This window comes from Apis laboriosa, unplaced genomic scaffold, assembly GCF_014066325.1.
Source record: "Apis laboriosa isolate Shangri-la unplaced genomic scaffold, ASM1406632v1 scaffold112_cov148, whole genome shotgun sequence".
Classification (NCBI taxonomy): domain Eukaryota; kingdom Metazoa; phylum Arthropoda; class Insecta; order Hymenoptera; family Apidae; genus Apis; species Apis laboriosa.
In genome coordinates this window covers 4,076,003-4,097,337 of record NW_025220865.1, presented here as the reverse complement: position 1 = coordinate 4,097,337, position 21,335 = coordinate 4,076,003, and the positions used below count along the sequence as shown (strand labels likewise).

Sequence of the window (21,335 nt, the reverse complement as noted above, 5' to 3'; positions counted from 1 at the left end):
TTTTTGTTTTAAATAGCATAAGAGATAAAAAAGGACTGAAATAAATAAGAAAACGTTGGATACCCAAGGATTGTGATTCAAACTGTATACTTATAGAATAGTTGATGTTAAAAATTAATCCTAATAACAATATTGATCAGAGTCCAAAATTCTATTTGAATTTTCCAAACATAAAAAGGAACAGTGAATGAGAAAAAGGGAATCTAGAAAAAAAAAATATAATAAACGTTGGATAATAAACGTTTCAAAATGTACACTTATGGAATAGTATACTTACTTTATGTTGAATTTTAATCCTCTCAGAATTCTCTTTACATTGTATACAGAAAAGGGCCATGAATGGAAGAGTAATTCAAAATAAACTCAACCTAGTGTGTCAAGATTAATTACCTCGACCACCAAATTTTACTTTATCCAATATTCCAATATAAGACAGGTACAATCTGGCATTATAAGGATTAAGAAAGAATATTCGTTCAATTTCAAACGTAAAACTTAACGATAATAATCAAATTGATGAATAATTTATTTTTATCATATCACCTCAAAATGAAAACGATATTTCTCGAGAGCTTAGAACGAGAAATAATAACGTTGCTATTTATCACCAGAGCATCATTAATGCCCGATTTAATGGCAAACAATGTTCTCGATGGATGCAATCGATCGATTTATAGGATCGCTGGTATGCGGAACGGGCATTACAATTACGACTAAACATCGTTCCCACCTAATAACTCTTCGTTACGATCTGGGCTACGATGGGCTAATTTTTTAAACCTTCATTGTTGCATTCGAGCATTACGCTGATTGATCCTCCGTGTAAATTAGTTTTGGATTCGATCCATTCAAACTGCAGCAGTTCGATTGTAGCAATTTTTAAATACATTATTATTTCCTTTTTTTTTTCTTCTTTGATCTGCAAGTCTCTTGGATCCTCCTCTGAGAAAAAAGATTAAAATTTTAATTTTCTAAGCGTGCAAGTATATTTGAAAATAAACTTTTAAAGTTAATTATATTGGAAAATTATTCTTTGCTTGAGAGAAAAATTGAAAATTATTCTATAATTTTGCAAATTGGATTGAATGAATGAATGAATGAATGAATGAATGAATGAATAAATAAATAAATGTTCTAATTTCGAAACTCGATTAACAAATCGAAATTATAAAAAGTTTAATGACATTTAGATAATGAAAATTACCATTTATACGGAATACGTAATTGTACCATAAATATTTAAAAATGTTAATCAAATACGACGACATCAGTATCCAGGGCCATAAATTAAACCTTGAAAAAGGTTTAAAAACTTCCGCAATCGTGTCCCACCGCAAACATATTCCACCAACATTCTTCCCATTCCATTCCATCTTGGTCAGATCCATTACACCACCGGTACAACGAACCTTGTCCACAAAGGGAAACAGAGTACAGACACGAGGCTCGACAACGGGCTTAGGTCGGCAGAAACCGCCACGGTAACATGCGACACACTGAGTCATCGCATTTTTACGAATCGTTCCTCCGAATCCAATGAATATCACGAAGAATTTTCTCGAAAGCGTTCGTTACATCGGTCTCTCGTTCAAAAGAAGAACAGCCATTTTTTGTCGACACCGAGTGGGAGGGAAAGAATACGATCAACAGATTTGGAGAAGAGATTTGAGAGAAATTCAATTCAATTTTTCGAAGCATCGTTGGATCGATATCACTATAAAGCGAATTTTTGGAATTTCGAACATTAGATCATACGTTTTACGAAAATAAAGATAAGATATTATGTCGAAAAGTTTTTTGCGGAACACAATAATACACGAGATTAATTAGAAATAATTAATATAATAAGTTTGATTGCTCATCATTTCGTTATTATATCAAAATTTATTTCACATTCCTATTACTATCGTATATCTATAGAATTATTGAAATATCTTTGTCAAAAGTTCAAAAATTTGACGTTTTAAATATAGTTTGATTATTTCATTTTCAAAAATAAAAATCCAAAATTCATCTCTCACCACTCAAAAAGTCAAAATTCCACATCACGATTTCTATCACGATCACAAGAATACTGACTCTTGAAATTTGATTTTTCCAGCAATGATCAATTTCTAACCAATGGACGAACATACGAGCAACTTTGCACAGTTATCAAATTATTTCACATATTATCGAATGCAATAGCGCTTAAAAGCTAACAAATCGAGCGAAAGAGCACACGTATCCAGTTTTGACACCGACAATCACGCCGATTATATGTGGCCAAGTCTGCCATTGGCCCATCGTTCCCTCCAACCGGTGTCTCGCTTTGATCGTGCAATTAAATTTCAACGAGATATTCAATTTTAATTAATCCCACTGTAACGCACGTTCTCGTCGATAATTCGTGTATAATTGAAGTCGGACGTGCGTTAACGCGACTCGTGAATCTGCGTTTCGTATCCCTTATAGGGAATTGGGTGTGCAAGTCGATGGTCAGCGAGAATATAAATCCGGATATGGTTAATGCTTATGATTCGCTTTGCTTGGTTTTCGTGGAATTTGTTTTCGATTTTGTTATTTCATTTCGTCGTCCGTTTCGAATTAATCGGATATTAATCGCGATGGAAATTTGTTTGAATGAAATTTTGATAATGATTGAAATAGAAGTAGATTGAAATCGTTTGTATTTTTGAACAATCACGAACAAAGAATTAATCAAGATTGCGATGATCGCGAGACGACACTAGCGCCTATTAGCGGCTATTAAAGATACTACTAGTAAGATAGTCTAGTAATTTTTTGTATCGGAAGGAATATAATTATTTGAATATTTTTAAAAAAAAGTAATAATTAAATAAATGAATAAAAATTTTGTTAGTTCTTGGCGTGAAACTAGTGAAATTTTTATTCTTTTTTTTAGAAGTAGATAATATTAAAGATAATATTTATCCAAAGATTTATCCTTTCATGAAGCCTATGCAATAAATGAACAATTCAAAATAATCCTTTGTATACATAACCTATGAATTTTCATAAAAAATTTTTTCATATTTCAGCAAAAACATATAAACATATGCAATGTTTCTCATTGCAATGTTTCTCTTTAATAGCAAAAATATTGGCCAAAGTGAACAAAAATACAATACCAATACTCCATCCGAGTGAAAAGTTAAATGGACATAATTGATTTCGTTGGGCATCCATACTTATCAAACAAAAGAAAAAAGGATACTTCATAAAACCAGCGACGTTTCCACAAGAGAAACCCAGTTTTCATTCAACTACATTCTAGGCCAGTTCTCGAATTACAAACCACGATACATTTCCACCTTCGGCCATTGTCATATGGTCTCCCCTCCCCTCTGCTTGAATACACATATTCCTCCTTGTCCATCCATCCCTCTGTTTTTCCCTCTCTTTTCCGCTTATTTCACACAAGACTCGTACGTACTACACATGTTCCACCGATATCAAGAACGTGCCACCCGACTGTTCATCCGGATATCGACTTTTCTTCTGTATTCCACCGGGAGATGAACGACGAACGGAACAAGTCACGATTATATTTCCTCGCCTCGGATACATACGATTGTCCGCCATGCTTTTGCATTCGCCAATATAACCCGCCTTAAAACGAGGTTTTTTCCTATCATATGCACTTATTTCTCTATTTGTGCATTAATCTTTTGGGGATATTTTTTTGAGGCGTTATAAATTCTGTTGCAGCCATTTATGAGAAAAGCTAACTTTTGAATAATAATAATTGATGAGATTTTCTTTTTCTCTTTCTTTCTACTGAAGTTGCGTTGAATTTCTGAGAATAAGTATAAAACTTGTTAGATTAGTATAAAATTGTTCAATATTAATCTTAAAATGCTACATGAAAAAGATTCTAGCGATATTAAAAAGTAGTGAATATTGAAATTGATTAACGAAGTAAAAATTAAATTGATCTAAATAACATTGGTCAAAACACCAATGGGTTATATTACGTTATATTTTCATAGAAATTACAAAAAATGGCTAAAAATCTTTTTGTAATAGAAATTACAAAAAAATTACAAAATATGTGAAACTATAAAGATATAACTATATATCGTAAGTTATTGATATTACGGTCATTGGGTACAATTCTCATCGTTTCGGTTCGCTTAAAGGCACGTCGAACGTGACAAGCGTGCAGAAAATAAATCTTCATCGAAGAAAAACGCTTCAATATGAAGCGTTAATTTACGATACCTGAAGGCGATCTCGAAATTACCTGTCATACGCGTGTGACTCTGCTGGGAGATCCAAGCCCCTTCGGCAATTGGTCCATAATGTAGGGTTCTCGAATAAAAAAGAAAAAAACAGAAAATTGAATGTAATAACAAGTGTTCATCCTAGAAAATATAATATTAATTTATACATGAATTAGTCAAGTTATATATTTCTTAAACGATTATTATTACAATTAGATTTTGAATAAAATTTCACGAATAATTTAATTTTGAAGTTTTTAAAACAAATCTTATATAAATCCTTATTCGTGAAACGTTTTCTTCGTCTAGAACTGAATCAATTAACAGCTTCACATATTTAAAACAGCGTCAAAAATCAAGAGAAGGATTTCCAATGGCTTGATATTAATTTTAAGTACAAGAAACAATAAAATGCAACGAAATCCAAATCGAAAGCTGTGCATACAATTCTTATATCGAGTATGTGCATAAAAAAAAACTGAATATACATTTCTTCATGACGCATATGTTCACGTCAATCGCCATTGAATAGAAAATCTCCATGACACGCATACGCGGTATAGAATAAGAAATTTCTATATCGCATACGTTGCGTCATCGATTTCTAATATATCAACGATGATCCATCGAAAAGTTTTCACGCGATCAACTAACCCTTTCATTTCACCACGAGCATCTTTTCCACGTGGAATGGAATTTTTCTATTCGAAAGATATCGATGGCTCGTGCGCTATTCCTCCGACAAAGTACCGATCACTCGGGCGAAAAGTCAAATACTTGCGCGCGAATGGTGAGGAGACTTTATCAATGTCTTTGTATAAGAAAAGGGATGTATCGTAAGAGCCGTAACTCGTGCTCACGTGCGATCGAACAATCGCAATTTATTTCATCGTGCTATCTGTACAGACGCGTACAAGAAACTTCGTGCAGAGGTGTATAAAAGATGGTCAACGAAACCATGATAAAGTAGAGTCAATGTTCGTAATTAAAATCACATTTCTTGATTATACTCTCTTCTTTTATTTGTTTTTATTATATTTTTATTTACATACTTTCTTTTTGCTTGGATTTTTTTGGATTTTATTATATCGGGAATGTTTTATGGAAAATTTAAATGTACAAGAACATATATATGATATAAAAAGTGAAAAATTAAAAGTATAAAGAATAGAAGAACATTACCATATGTAATGTTTAAAGAGTTTAAAGAGGAAGAGATTTTTTTTCTACTTATGATGTAAAACATAATACATAATACATAATATTAATGATTGGATCTTTGAAATATTTTGAATGTTAGAAAACATTGTGTATATTTTTTAAATAGTTTACAAAGTAACTTAACCTAATATAACGCGACAAAATATTCTCCGTTTATTATGAATGCACTTCCTCAATAGAATTGCAAATTCTTTAATTAAATTCCCGATAAAGAAATAGGCTTTTATCAATTTTATAATAAACTACATACGTACGTTCAAACTATGCATTCAGCAATCCATTTCAACGCTACATAACCTCAATCTAAATAACTGCCCTCGCATCGATCATGTTCAATTCACCAGTCTTAATCCAACTCAATCATTCTTCATTCTATTTAAAATTGCAAAAAATAAACATTCAATCTACATTCTAAAAGTAAATTTATGCTTATTACATACATAATATTATATTACCTTTCTAATGTAGAAGACATTGATGATCTTTTTGTGTATTTTTTGTCAAAACTATTCTCTTAAAACAAATATACAATGGTATGAATAATATGATTGTATAAATAATATTGTAGAAATAATAAATCGTGCACCATATCACTAGATAATATTCACAATAATATAATATGAAATTAAATAATAAATATAACTTTTTTACTTTTCTTTTCATAGAAATACAAAATTCTGACGAAATATAATACTCTGACATAACTCGGAACAAGTCGGAAAAATTCGGGTGGGATCGGAGAAGACTTCGATACTCTTATATTCTTCACGACAATATCGGTTCCGATCCTACCCGAACTTCTCCGACTTTACCCGAAATTTACATTTTCGTTATTATAAAATGGTGTTGCACAAATTTACTATATAAATAATATAGAGACTTTAGAATATAAATTTCAGATATTAAAACAACGAAAATATATAAAATATACAAAAAATATCAAGTAGATAAAATACAGACTTGCTTTAAAATATCGCATCATTTCTCGAATCACGAAATAAAAATCGTAATATAGTTCTATCGCATTGAAACTCGAAAGAATCAGCGCCTAGTTGAAAATTACACTTCGTAAAGTTCACGAAAACATCGTTTCTCTGTTATACCTTTTCTGCTTGTTCGAAATTACAAATTAAATCCTTTCATGCAGATCGTTGGTGCGATCTAAAAAAAGACGATAAGGTAAGGAAACATAGAAATTAAGGGTAGCAACCATATTTCGAATAATTCGAGATTTAATAGACTGCCATTTCGAACAACGATCTCGAAACTGTTTCAACTTGGATCGAATGGATTCGTATACACGAATCGTGAAAGCCTAATTATGTCTCATAGAATGAATTTCTAGATTTTTAATTAATTAATAATTTTTAATTAATTAAAAATTAGAAGATTTTTAGATTCTTCTGGAAAGATAGTGTAATTTTCGTAAGATCTTGAGACAAATTCTAATTTTCCATACACTACGTTTCTTCTTATCATTTTATCTGATTTTCATAAAGGCTGGTTCTAATAGAAATTAATAAAATAACCAGATAAACTCGTAAATTTTAGAAAATCAATTATTTTTAATAATGATATTCTTCAATAATATCATGAATTATTGTTATCAATAGATTAAAATATAATTGTATCAAGATTATTAAAATATAATTCGTTTTCAATCTTGGATTACGATCTTTAAAATCATAATATGTATTTTGTTTTGGATACTTTATGTCTTTTATATATCATATACATCCTTATATTTTGTATATTTCAATTTTTATGAAAAATTATGTATAAATATTCACAATTCGTTCTTTATATTATAAACATTCAATTAACATTAATATTGTATTATAATCACAATAATAATTCATTCGTATTCAGAAATTTAATTATTAAATATTCAATCACCTATCAACAACGTATGCATCTGTAAAATTTTTCTTTAAACGATCCTTTAAATAAAATAATTTGTGCACAAAGCCAAGTGAATCATGTCACAGTCGAAAAAACAAACGCGCGAACCAGATAAAATCAACGTGTGAAATAGAGCAGGAAATTCTTGTGGTTCTTTTTCGAGAATTTATCGGATAGGGTAGGCTATAAGGAAAAATCACGAGAGGGGGACTGTCGTCTATGTTCTGGACGAAAGAAAGTCACGACATTCGAGCATTTACCATGAAAATCGAGCGACGGTTCAGAGAAAAATTCCTAACGACTTTGAATCCCCTCCGCGGAACAACTTCTAACAGGTGGAACAAAATGGAAGATCTTTAACCCTCGATGGCGTATCCGTGACACGGCTGGCGAATATCGGATCGTTTTCAGCACGAAGCTCAATTTTTCTTTTAACATTTTATAACAAGAGTTTAAACTGAATTTTCAACGTATTATTTTTTTTTTCTTTTTTTTTTCTTTCTTTTTCAAAGTTTTCTTTTTTCTTTTCTTCTTTAAAATACACAATTTAGGAAATTATTCCGTTTTTGTATTTGTTCTTTTCTTTTTAAAGATTTATTCTTTTTATTTTTATTTATTTATTTCTTTTAATATATGATAAATGAAATAAGAAAATTATTTTATTTTTGTACCGATTTTTTTTTTATGAATTCTATTCTTTCTTCTTTCTCAAATTCTTTCAAATATATATATATTTTAATTATTAAATATTAGAAAAGAATCATAAACGCATTTCGTGATATTCAGATTATCAATATTTTCGATAATTATTCTCACGAAACTTCGTTCAGCAACATCAATTTAAACATCAGAAAAATGAAGCCCAACTATAATATGTTTCATTCGAAATGTACAATGCAATTTTTTTGCATTCCGCTTTGATACACGTTGTACAGGTTTACGGAACGTTAAATAAATTAGCAACCCTCGAAGTAACGTCAGTACAACCGGGAATAAAAAAGTTGATTCGTGAAAACCGCAAACGAATCGCCAGTATTCACGCGACGAGGAATACCGACGAGAATGTTTTTCCAAATGTAATGTATAAATCAGAAGAAAAACTTGTCTTTTTCCACCGAGAATTGTGTGCCGCTTGATATACAGAGATTGTTAAAAACTACTTGTTACATTTATTATATTTATTAAGTAAAATCCAATTTTAAGAAATTATTTGTTTCTTGATTTATAATATAATCAAATATTTTATGATTTATATGTGACAGATATGAAACCAATAATTGTGTTTTAGTAATTTATAATATAATTATATGATATCATATGATATCATAAGAAAAATACAGTGGCAAGATTATATATAAGAATAATTCTTTATTTATATTTATTTAAAGGAGAAGTAAGAATATAGTAAGGATATTTTATATTCTGGATATATATATATAATTTTTTAGTTCCATTTTAAAAAAAATGAAATAAATGAAAAACAAATAAAGAAAAATAAGAAACAGAAATGAAATATTTTATGATATAATAATTAGCAGCATTGACTGAACTAAAGAAAAGAACTTGTTATTTATACGCTTGACAATAAAAATATAAATCTGCATTTTTCAATAGATAAAAAATGATACATATAATATCTCTTTTAATATAAAAATAAAGATTCATATATTCGTAGTATTCTGATTCAAAGAAATAATGCAATTATTCTTCGTGAAAATTAAAAAAAAAAAAAAGGAGATGAATAAATAGCTCTAGAAGCAAATTAAATGTAAGTACGAGCGTGAAATAGATTCGTGGCCAGAGAATGGTGAATTTTCATGCTGAAACTGCTTTTGAAGAAAGCAAAAAAAAAGAAAGAGCACGATATTTTAATTTATTTTTAAACGAGCTCATTTTACCTGTTAAGTAGAACGACCAACGTTTATAATAGAGACTTGATTTCTTCGTTATTTTTTAGATTAATAATTTCTATTACTTTTTTAGCATCTTATCGTAATTATTAGGAAAATTTTAATGAAACATCTGAAATTTGTTTTATTAATTTTTAACAACGAAATTATTAAAATGGAAACGAAATCGAAAATATTATTGTTCCATATGTAAAATTATAAATGATTATTAAAAAAAAATTTTTCATTAAATTTTAAATTTTTAACCGAATCTATTTTTAAAATTTATCCTTGAATTTGTATTGATTTATTTATTCGAAAAAGAAAAAAGTATTAATTGTGAAATGTATTTAATATTTTTAGAAATATAGATAAATAACTACTATTAAATGAAATTTTTTTAAAATCATTTTTCTAAAAATCAAGTTCTTAAAACAGAACTGAAGAATTCTTTCATTTAGTGACTTAGATCATAAATCACTTTCTAAAACATCAAGTTATACTTTTTATTTCCATTGTCGGCCAATAGCAAAGCACAAAGTTCCACTATCACAATTATATATATACAATGTCTAGAATACTTTTCCAAAACTAATATAAAATTATAAAAAATATAAATTCAAAGAATTTTTTTAAATCTATCTAAAAATAATCGAGCAATGGTAATATAACTCGTTCCATTACATTTAAAAAAAATGCAAATTTTTAACATTAATTTTTAATATTTAAAGTTAATTCTTTATTCATTTTCGATGAATATCGATATCTCAAACGAAGAATAACGATCAGGTTTCAAAATTATTAAAAAATATTCTTAAGTATCTTTAATTTCGAATATAAGAAATTCATACATATTTAATATTTTATCTACCAATTCATAATTATTCATTAACGATCAATTCAATCGAAAAGTTGATTAATAACTTATCGGTCAATAATTAGCATCGAAAAACTATTAATAAGTTTTCAATAAATAAAATATCAAAATTTAATTGCAAACTAAACGATTTGAATTAATAACAACACAAAACTTATTACAAATGATGATATTTCATTACTAAATCAAAAATAACTTCATCTTCGAAAATATAGATAGCAAAACTTCATTGGTTATATAAAAGCAACGTTACCTAAAAAATATCCCTAAATATTCCTATAATTATAATTTAAACTATTTAAAATAATCATACATTTTTAAGATACGTCTTAATTAATTCGAATTAATACACAAACAACATAAAAATTCTATTATTATTCCAAATGATATATTATACTCAAAAATATGACTGAAAAATAAGTTTATCCACGTAAACAGAGATATCATAAAGTTACCACTGAAAATCCTAGCGTTCTTCCTGCGCAAAATCTTATATACTATCCACGCGCATAAAGATCGAACTTCATCATCCGTGGACGATTGCAAAAAGATTCGCGACTAACCTCTTATACGCGTTTATTCCATCGTCAGCGAATTCTCACCGTGAGGATAAATGGCGAAACTTTTCGACACAGGCATCCGTTACGGATCTAGACGCCTAGCCATTATCCACCATAATCACAAACTACTTCTGTATTTAAGCAAAACAACTTTGTCTTTGTCTTCAACGCGTTCTTACGACTCATCCTTGGAAAAATGACGAAGAGCGAAAGGCGCAAAACACGAAAGACACGGCAACTTTTCGTGGAAACAATATCCGCGTCGCGACGTCTAAGTTGTCAGCCCGGACAAGAAACGATTCAACGTGCCGAAAACTTTGTTCGCCGGTTTCCAGGCGCCGTTCGGGATACCGACATTCTCAAAATTAGGAGAACGATAGTAAAACGTTCCTCGTGGCCTCGTTCGTATTTGCCTCGACACCCCTGTAATCCGATTAATCTGGGTGTAATTACGTGGAAACGGAGCAAATGGATCTCTTAGAAATGAAAGATCCAATGTGGAATGGCGGCATTGACTTCCTTTCAGTTTGGATGTACATGTCAGTGAAAAGTTTTCGCGGTGATGGAAAGTTTCGAATACGGATGTGTTATTTAATCTAATATGAAATAAATGAAAGAAGGAAAGAGATAAAAGAATGCTTGATTAGATATAGTGAGATTAAGTTAAGAATTTAGAAATCTTTCAATGTTATAGAAGCTTTATGTAACTTATTTTGAGGTTAAGTAAAAAGTATTACTTCTTACTAGAATACTTTATGTTGACAAAAACAATGAAGATTTTATGATTAAATATAATATATAAATATGTAGAAATAGATAAGGAAATGATGAATTAGATGAGATTAAGTTAAAATTTAGTTTAGAAATCTTTTAATGTTGACAATCGTAGAAATCTTTGTGTAATTTATTGTGAGATTAAATAATTGACAAATGTAATAAAAATTCTGTGTTTAAATATAATGTAAATATATTTAAAAATGATAAGGTTTAGTAGAAATGATAATTTTTAATAAATTTAATTTAAAGATCTTTTAATGTTGCTAATCATAGAAATTTTTATGTAATTTATTGAAAAATTAAGAAGGAAGCTATTTAAGAAAAACAATGAAGATTCCGTGTTTAAATATAATATAATAAAAGAATGATTAAGTTAAGTTTAGAGATCTTTTGATATTAGCAATCATAGAAGTCTTTTAAATATATAAATTATAAAATTAAATTAAAAGCTGTTGTTGGCAAAAGCAATGGAGATTTTAGGTTAAAATATTGTGGTACATGTACAAATAATACAAATACAAATAATGTATAATAAATAATGTATCGAATATTATTTTTTAGAGGAATGTTATTTAAAAGGATCTATTTTTTAGAGTTTTAGTGTTTTTTTTTTTTTTTTTTTTTTTTTTTTTTTTTTTTTTTTTTTTTTTAATATAGTTTTATAATGCTATTTGTTTTTTCAGAATTGGCTAAGAAGAATAAGATTAAATTAAGATTAAATTTCAAATAGATTTAAATTTTAGATTTTATTTTTTATACAAATTAAATTAATGAAAAGTACTTTGTAAATATTAATAAAAAATATTTTAAATTATTAAGTCTTATAAATCAATGGAACAAAATTAATAATGAAGTTATCATATGAAAAATGAAGTTACATATGAATTATATAAATAAAAGACTTACATCATGATATATTCATCACAATCATATTCCATGAAAAATTCGTGTAATATACCTGAAAAAGAAAAAAAAAATTAATATCTAAAATTAAATACTTGCAATTCTTTGATTGAGTATTATATATATATTATATACAATTAAATCACTGAAATCTTAAAATTAATTTCGAAAAAATTTTTCAAAGAATTTTGTACAATTTCAGCTTTTAAAATTTTTTGAAAATTTCTTTTTTAATATACTTTTCAATATATTATTAATTACCATTTCATTAGAGGATCGTAATAAGCTTTCTTTCTTAGCAAGACGACGATGTTTGAAAATTAGTTAGCACACCACGTGCAAAATTACTAAAGTCCGAAAGAATTCTAATTTGAGCACGCTTCACGACCCTTCTTTACAGTGACGCGCATCAACCATTTTTGGCATGCAAAAAAGATCTGTAAATTCTTCGAGTTTTAATTAGAATTTTGACTATATACTCGATAAATGAATAAATTAAGAATATTACAAAAGCCCAAATTCTTCCAAGATGTCTAGGTACAAATGTGACGAGAAAATCATGTTCTTTTTATAAATTTAACTTATTATAGCTTCGTAAAAAATTAACATATTTTCTATAATTTTTGTATTCTTTCTATAAAATTGCAAAATATTTTTTCATGCAAAATATTCATAAAACATTTCTTTTATTAAAACATTAAAATAAATTAATAAAATTAATTATGAGTAATACCTTCAATAATTGTCTTCAAATTTAGGTTAGGTTATTTTAAAACAACTTAATCTAATTCTTAGCACCATAATCTTCAATCTAATTATTGTATTACACGTCTCAAATATACAATATATGTATATGTATATGTATATATATTACACGTTTCAAATATACAATAATTATTTTCCAATCATTTCAAGTCAAATTACAATATTAATATCATAATACAAGTATTCTAATTAAATTTTTTTTTAAATCAACAATATCAGATAAATATATTTAGTTTTCCATAATGATTAAAAAACCATAGAAATTTAGATTATCGATTGACGCTTTATCGAAATCGTTGCGCGTGGTCGAGAAAGATCGAATAGGTTCATCCAATCCCATCCAACTACCATCGACCAATCGCCGGCATCCTCATCGTACCGTCGAATAACTCAGAATTGCCAATGAACTATTCCCGCGATCGTAATAGATCAAAGAGTTACGCGACACGTTCGATCACCATCTCTCTCTCGTATTTGTCCGCGTTTGTAAATTCGCTCGCATAATACGCATAGTAGAATATACGCTGAGGTGTGTTCCGTTTCGCCGCATCTAAACAACGGATGACTATTGTAAGCCACGTTTGCTCGTTCACATTTCACGGAGATTCGAACATGGCCAAATTATTCCACGTTCTCTCATGTCGATTCTCCTCTTGTCAATTTTTCATTCATTTTTTTCTTTCTTTTTTCTTACTTATATGTTTATTTAGACAAAGGTATCATTAATTTGATTAATTTAATTGATAATAAAATATTCAGTATGTAAATTTTAAAACTTTCGAATATTTTTTTTTGTAATAGTTCTATCTCTATCAATCACATTATATATTTTATAGATATAATGTAAAAAAAAAACAGATGAAAATTAAATTAGTATCACTGTTAAATATAATGTTAATAATAATTAAACTTGATCAATTTCAAATTCGATTTTATTAATTGACAAAATAGTTAAAATTTTTAAAAATTATAATAATTTACATATTATTTTTATTACAAATTGATGTATTGGAAATATATAAAATATATTACATGTATAAGATTCTAAAAGACTGCTATAATTTTTAATTAGAAACTTGAGAATCACTAATAAATTATTCTGTGAGAGTGTAAAATTGCAACAGCACCGCCATGATAAAACGTTCGAATAATTAGAAGCTTAATAATTCACTATACATCTTACAAGTTACCTGGCAAGTAATGAGGTTCGGAAACTAATGTGCATTATCTAATTATATCATAGATGCAACAGGTGTGATGGACTGTGTTGAAAATTTTTGAAGTACGTATTTACAAAGGTTACTTTCGATTTATAAAAGTGTTAAATATAACGATATTGATTGATGTATTACATTGGATAAGAGTTATTATAGTTTATCTTTTTTTATATTGGCTTAATGTTATTTTATGAACAGATATAGGTGTAATATTATGATGCTTTGAAAATATAATTGCTAAATATAATTTGATAATACTAAAAAACAAAATTTATTAAAAAATAGAAAATATAAAATTTTTATTCGAAAGTTTACATCGATTTCCATAATTTTAATAAAAATAAATCATTTCGTTCAAATTAACAACAAAATTAACGTATTCAATACGCACCAAAAATTGAAGCGAATATTGATTTTCATTTTACAAAAAACAATTATAAAATTCAATCTAAAATGACTGTATAGACTGATGACAATACTGTACTGAACACATATGCAAAACGAAAGGCGAATTTGTGAAAAATGTGAAAATCGTTTTTCAATATTATTATAAAATCGAGAATTTTCGTGATTTTAATTAAAAATAGACTTGATATTTCATTCGACATAACAAATCGCTTTCCTAACCTAACACATTATATTTTTTATATCAATTACGATAATAAAAGACGTTCTCTGTAATTAAGAAGATTAATATCTACTGATTCGTGATTCACATTTGTCTCTTGATTCGTTTTAGGTTCCGTTTTGATTAAATGTCGTTCTATAGACTCTCTCGTACATGTGTACATACATCTACATATTCCAACATAATACAAGTGCACGCTCGTTTGCCACGCCGTCATTTACGCTCGTGAGGTTTATATCGCGTGCACATAATTACTATGGTGATTGACTAAACCTGTTAATAGTCACGAATCTGACGAGCTGTATTACCGCAAATTTCCACGTGGAAACGTGATCGACGACAAATGCTGAACGAACCACGGTTGCCTTTGACGATACGCGCTCCCTCTACGACGAACTATCGAGTCGAAAAGCTAATTAAATATCGATGAGTTTTTAGCGTGAATATAGATGCGAATACTTTCGAACTATTTAAGACTTTTTTTTCACGAGTTTTTGTTCTATCTAGAAACGTGAAAATTTAATGAACTCGGTTAATTAACAAATATGCAACGAGTAAAATGGTTGAAAGTGATTCCGTGGAAAAAATCAAATATTTGTGGAAGAAAAGTAATTTGAGAAAATATATGAGAGAATTCGTAATAAGAAACTTACTGTGATTTGAAAAAGAAAGTAGTTTGAAAAAATTTATTGAGGATGTGTAATAAGTATTTTAAGCGAATTAAAATTTTTATGAACTGAAATTGAAATGAAAATCTATCTTTCACACTTTAAATATCATAATATGATGTTTTATCTCTTTTTGCATATTATGTGCAAATGTGTATTTGTATTTTTATGTTGTATTTTTATAAATTTTTGTGCATTTAAATTTTTCATAAATACATAATTTAAAAAAATCTTTATTTGTAAAATATTTGTAAAAGATGTGTAATAGGAAAAAATTTTTCTTTTTTGATATTACTGTAATATTGATTGATCAACAATACCGAAATTTTTTATCATTATTATTTTGTTCGATCTGATGTTTTTTTAATGCTAATAAGATATTATGTTATGCAATGTGACTGTTTATAATTATCTGATTAATATGCACTCGTGAAGAATATTAATATTTAAACTGACACGTATTTGTATTCACATATTTTCAAAATGTGGATATAAATTATTTTCCGTGTCCATCGGATATTTTTCATTTATATTCATACCAAAAATTGAATAGTCGAGCGCAAGATTACTTTACATTCACGATTACAATATACATAACATATAAAATCAATTTTATTTTAATATTCGTGTGAAATAAAAACGACATTTTTTTTTAATTAATTGGAAAAAATTGTATTCATACCAATTCGTAGTAATATTAAAATTTATAGTTTTTCGACATCTAATTGAAACTTATTTTATAAAATTTTATTTCAGGGAGGTGTGACTCTTTCGTTATTCGGATAGTTAAACAAATTCCTGTATAACTTTTCCGCATTAAATTAATTACGTGGTTTTAAAACTTGGAAAACTGTAAAATTCGAAAATTTATAAGGATCAGAAGAACTCCAAGTTCCAGAACGGGGGCGATTGATGCATCATAAACCCAATCGTCGTCTTAAGACTTGCCACGTAATAAAGTTTCATCCTGATTTATTAAACTTACGCCATGAATTTCCTGGATTTTCTTTTATGGACTTATATTTATAACTAATATAAAAAATTTTTTAATTTTCAGGAGATACAAGGACTGAAAATAAAAAAATGAAATTGTATCATTTGTAAGTATATATAATTATAAAAATATTAATTAGCATGATATTTATTTTATTTTTTCCTAAATTAATTTTAAACTCAACCATCATGAATCACTCTAACGCAGTCAATTCTTTAAAGAACTATCTATCTATATATATATATATATATATANTATATATATATATATATATATATATATATATATATTATATTATATATAAATAAAATAAATAATAAATAAAAAAATAAATAAAAAAAATAAAATTGAAATAATTATATTTATAGTAAGACCACAAATTCGTCAAGAATTGTCAAAAAAAAGTTCTGAACATTGGAAGAATGGGAGAAAACAATTACAAAGATAATACTTAGAAATAAAGGTAAGATCTGTTTTATTGTATTATATCTATAGAATAAACTTATTTTTGTTAACTTTGTTTTCATTGTTATACATTCACCCATGCAATATAATAAAAAAATGGTATTAACATCTCTATTTAACACCTTAGCTCAATTTTATCTACGTAAGTAAATTATCAAATTGTAATCAAATCATTAATTAACATACTTATAATTCCTTTCTTATATTTTAGAATCATCTTCAATCAGCGATTCACACTTCATTCTGATATGAATAGAAAGAAAAAAATATCTTCTATCTTATCTCAAAAATACCTATGTAAGTATACCCTCAAACTATCACTAACCTAAGATAATAGTTTCTTTTCACCTGATATTACCATATCTTTCAAAACAATAATTATAATAATTTACAATCAGTAATCAATTCACTTAATCATAACCATTCAATTGTTAGTAATCAAAAAAATAAAACTTAAACGTAAGTACATTATCTAGCTACAATAAGACATATAGTTCCTTTGTGACTTCGTATCCTGACACATTATCATATCTTCTAGGAAGCTCTAATCACCGATCCGCCCATCTTTGGTCTTCTGACAAGTGTACTAATTCGATCGAGCTTGGGTCGAGTATCCGTCAGACGAGACGCGAAATCGGAGAAACCAAGCGATCGTGGTCGATCCAAAGACGAGAGAGGGCCGAAGAGGTAATCACATGTACGGTATATATGGTTAACAGAATGAGCGTGTCTTTGCTGGTGCGCGGCCATAGGAACGTTTGGAACAATGGCCATGCATAAACGCATTCTGGCCGATCGGTGTTGATAAAGCCACGCGTGTGCTATTCCATATACCAGGATGTGAAAATTAGACGACCCTCGATAGATCGTGTTATAAACCGGGCGTAACGATTTACTTATTACCCAAAGGAATTTCTAATTTTCAATTTATTGACGCTATTGTTGAACCGATTAGCCGGATGGATACGATTAAAATTAGCCTGGTTTCTTTTTATGTTGTCCTATGAATTTTGATTGTGATGATAACTTGTGATGATATACAAGTATGATAAGATGGTTTATTCGGTTGTTTGTTACTTGTACCATTGTTGCTGGGATGAGGATGTTTAGGCAAATTTTAGAATTGTCACAAATGTATAAACATTTGCAGTATGTCATGTAAATAATTTATATTCAATATTTTGCTATACAATTTATAAATATTCTGTAATATATTACTGATTCGCTATATTTTTGAAATGATTTAAGATAGATAAAACTAAATGAGATTGAATGATGGGTAATTTTATTTTGTATTGATCCAAGTGCACTTTTTTTTTAAATGGATCTTCATAATTTCTTATAGCATTAATTTGTGGATGCAGAAATAATTTAGAAATTTAGCAATTTTTCAAACTTAATTGTTAAACTTTTAAGTCAAGAACATGATTATTACACTATTTACACACTTATTATTATACTATTTTTCTAGATAATAAATTGCTTCGAATAAAAAAATCAAACAAAGTTTCAAAAATTGTACATTGCATTGTGACGATTGTGATTATTGATTTAAATCATAAAAATATTTTCTGTTCAACAACGATTGCGAATATCAAGCAGCTTAATTTCAAAAAAAAAAAAAAAGAAGCGAGATTCACAGTGAAATAAGAATCATTTAACGAACAAAAACAAACTGTAGACCAAGTGGAATAAGGCATAACTGTGTTCAAACGTTCCTCGTAAATTCTCACGTTTCCTTTTTCTCTTTATTTATATTTTAATCAAAGGAAACGAATTTAACGCGGTATAATTCAGTCGCAAGTGTTCTTTACTTTGAAAAACGTTCTGTGTTAATTGCGGTCTATTCAACATCGCCAATGAATCGATATTCTCATTTTAGAAAGTTATTCGATATTCATAAAAAACTAGAACCTACTACTAAATATCAAAGACGGTTGATCTTTTACCTTTAAATTTCTTTTGATAAATAATTAATTTAAAAAAAACTAAAACTTCATCTCTAGAATTTTAGAATCAGTTTGAATAAAAAGCAAATGTTTGAATAAAAAGCAAATGTTTATACATTTATAGAAAATTAAAAAAAAAAAAACGTACAAAAATCTAGAAGAGAATACTTAATGACATATTCATTTCCAAAATACATGATATCATTTAGAAGGCGTAAGATAACCAGATCTTCAATTACCATTTCTTGTAAACAAGATTAAGAACGACAGATATTGAAGATCTGTAAGTGTAACATTCTTTACAAAAAAAATTAATGTCTCCTCATCCCAACAACGTACATATACATCACCAAACAATCCCTTCCAAGATGACACTATTCGCACTCAATATTCCCCCAATCATGACACAAACTTCCTTTGTCGATCTCCACCCTCGAACGATCATGTAGGCCGACCTACAATCCTAAACCAACAAAGGAACGACGTTCATCGTCCTCGATCATCGTCATCATCATCATCATCATCATCCCCCCCACCCCCTTCTTCTCCACTCTCAGGATGATCGACAATAATCGTCGATCGGTGTGACGATCGACATCTATAGCCGCGTCGTGGTCGCACTCCGTGTGACACCGCGAATGTGTTACTTCCCTTTAAGTCCAACCTCCATCCGGGTCACGTATGGAACACTGGAGAGGCAAGGAAGGGTGGCGGATAGGTGGTGTGGTCGCGCATATCCAGCCTCGTTACGCGGATGGATACGTCGACTGGTACATGGCCGCTATTATTTGCGAGATCGATAACGGTTACCTGCGGGCGCCACCTGAGGGAAAAAGGGGACATCAGATGCATATCTGCCCATTGGACTCAAGGCTTCCATCACGGATGCGATCCCTCTATTCTTTCGTTTTGCTTCTGTCTCTTTTCCCTTGTTTGCTCCTCGTGTTTTCTTTTCTTTTTTCTTTTTCCTTTTTTTTGTGTGTGTATATGTGTGTGTGTGTGTGTGTGTGTGTGTGTGTGTGTGTGTGTGTGTGTGTGTGTGTATTAAAGAAATGGTTCTACGGTTGTTGTGTCTGTACAGTTATACGTGTATGTACATAAGGCTTGTATTATATTCACGAGATATCGAGGAAGGATCCAATGTCTGTTTAATTTTATTTATACAATAATATCGTATATTGAAATTGTAAGTTGAAGAAAGAAATTGTAATACTTTTATCAGAAGTTGAATAAGAAGTATAAATTGTAAATGTATATTGATGATTGCAGAAGAATGGTAAGGAAAGAATGGTTCAGATTTCTTATTCATTTTCTTTATTTATCAATAAGATGGGTCTGAGAAAAAATGTGGAATGGAATAGGACGTGCTTCGCTGACACACTGAAGAGTACATTGATTTCTTTATATATTCATCATTTCGAATCTCTTTCAGATGTTTCTATTAGTCCTTCAATCATCCTCCCCTTTCAAACAAGACGCCCATAAGGCCCGGCCATGTATTACATTAACAAGACTCGCCTTATGCTCGACGACAAGCCGGTCTAACGAGCCCGGGAGAACGTGCACCCAAGTCTAAGTACAAGCAGCCATAAAACGGCCATCAAATCGACGTGTCCTGAGAAGGCCGGTAATATCGCATCTACATGACCGCGTCTACCATGGGCGGAAGTCATTATAAGAACGGCCGTCGTAAAAGTCTTTGGATCATTTGTTCCGCGAGAATCCAACGTCCTTATGGTCATCGTCTTCGAGAGAAAGTAAGTATTGAAGAGACTTAAGCATTGAAGATACCCTTAAATTCGTGGATCGTTGCAACGGGGTGATTTATAATGAAATTTTTGTATGTTTTATTCATCTTCTCAACTTCTTTTTTAAGCGCAATATCCTGAATGCTGAGAACAAAAGTAAATAAGGAAGGAAAATTAATAGAATGGAAAATTTGATATATCAAGATAAAGCAATGGGAATTCAAATTATAATAATGGAAACTGGAGACTTATGCTATTCAGCAGTGTTGAGGATAAAGTTATGGATACCAAAATTAACAGAGTATAATGGGTAGCTAAAGACTTATATCTAATGTCATTCAGTAGTGTCGAGAACAAATGAGTGAACAATAGAAATTAACAGAGTGAAAATTGGAAACTTACTATACTACTGTTGTTCAGCAATATTGAAGATGAATTGGCATTAAAATTAGTGAAATGAGGACTGAACTGAATTTAGACTTAAAGCTATTCATCAATGCTGAGAAACAAAATTATATTTATTTAGCAATGTTGGAAACAAGATTA

General features: G+C 29.0%; 1 protein-coding gene and 1 long non-coding RNA gene across 3 annotated transcripts in view; both read right to left on the bottom strand.

The window, feature by feature from the left end:
* The window catches only part of LOC122713004 (furin-like protease 2), a 378,215-nt gene that overhangs the window by 248,927 nt on the left and 107,953 nt on the right, over positions 1 to 21,335 (bottom strand). The window lies entirely within an intron of this gene.
* On the bottom strand, positions 295 to 6,038 carry LOC122713831. Its single transcript, XR_006346530.1, has 5 exons — positions 5,903 to 6,038; positions 5,702 to 5,819; positions 4,247 to 4,314; positions 544 to 942; positions 295 to 443 (listed from the first exon to the last, which is right to left on the bottom strand). It is a non-coding gene; the product is annotated as an uncharacterized LOC122713831 (long non-coding RNA).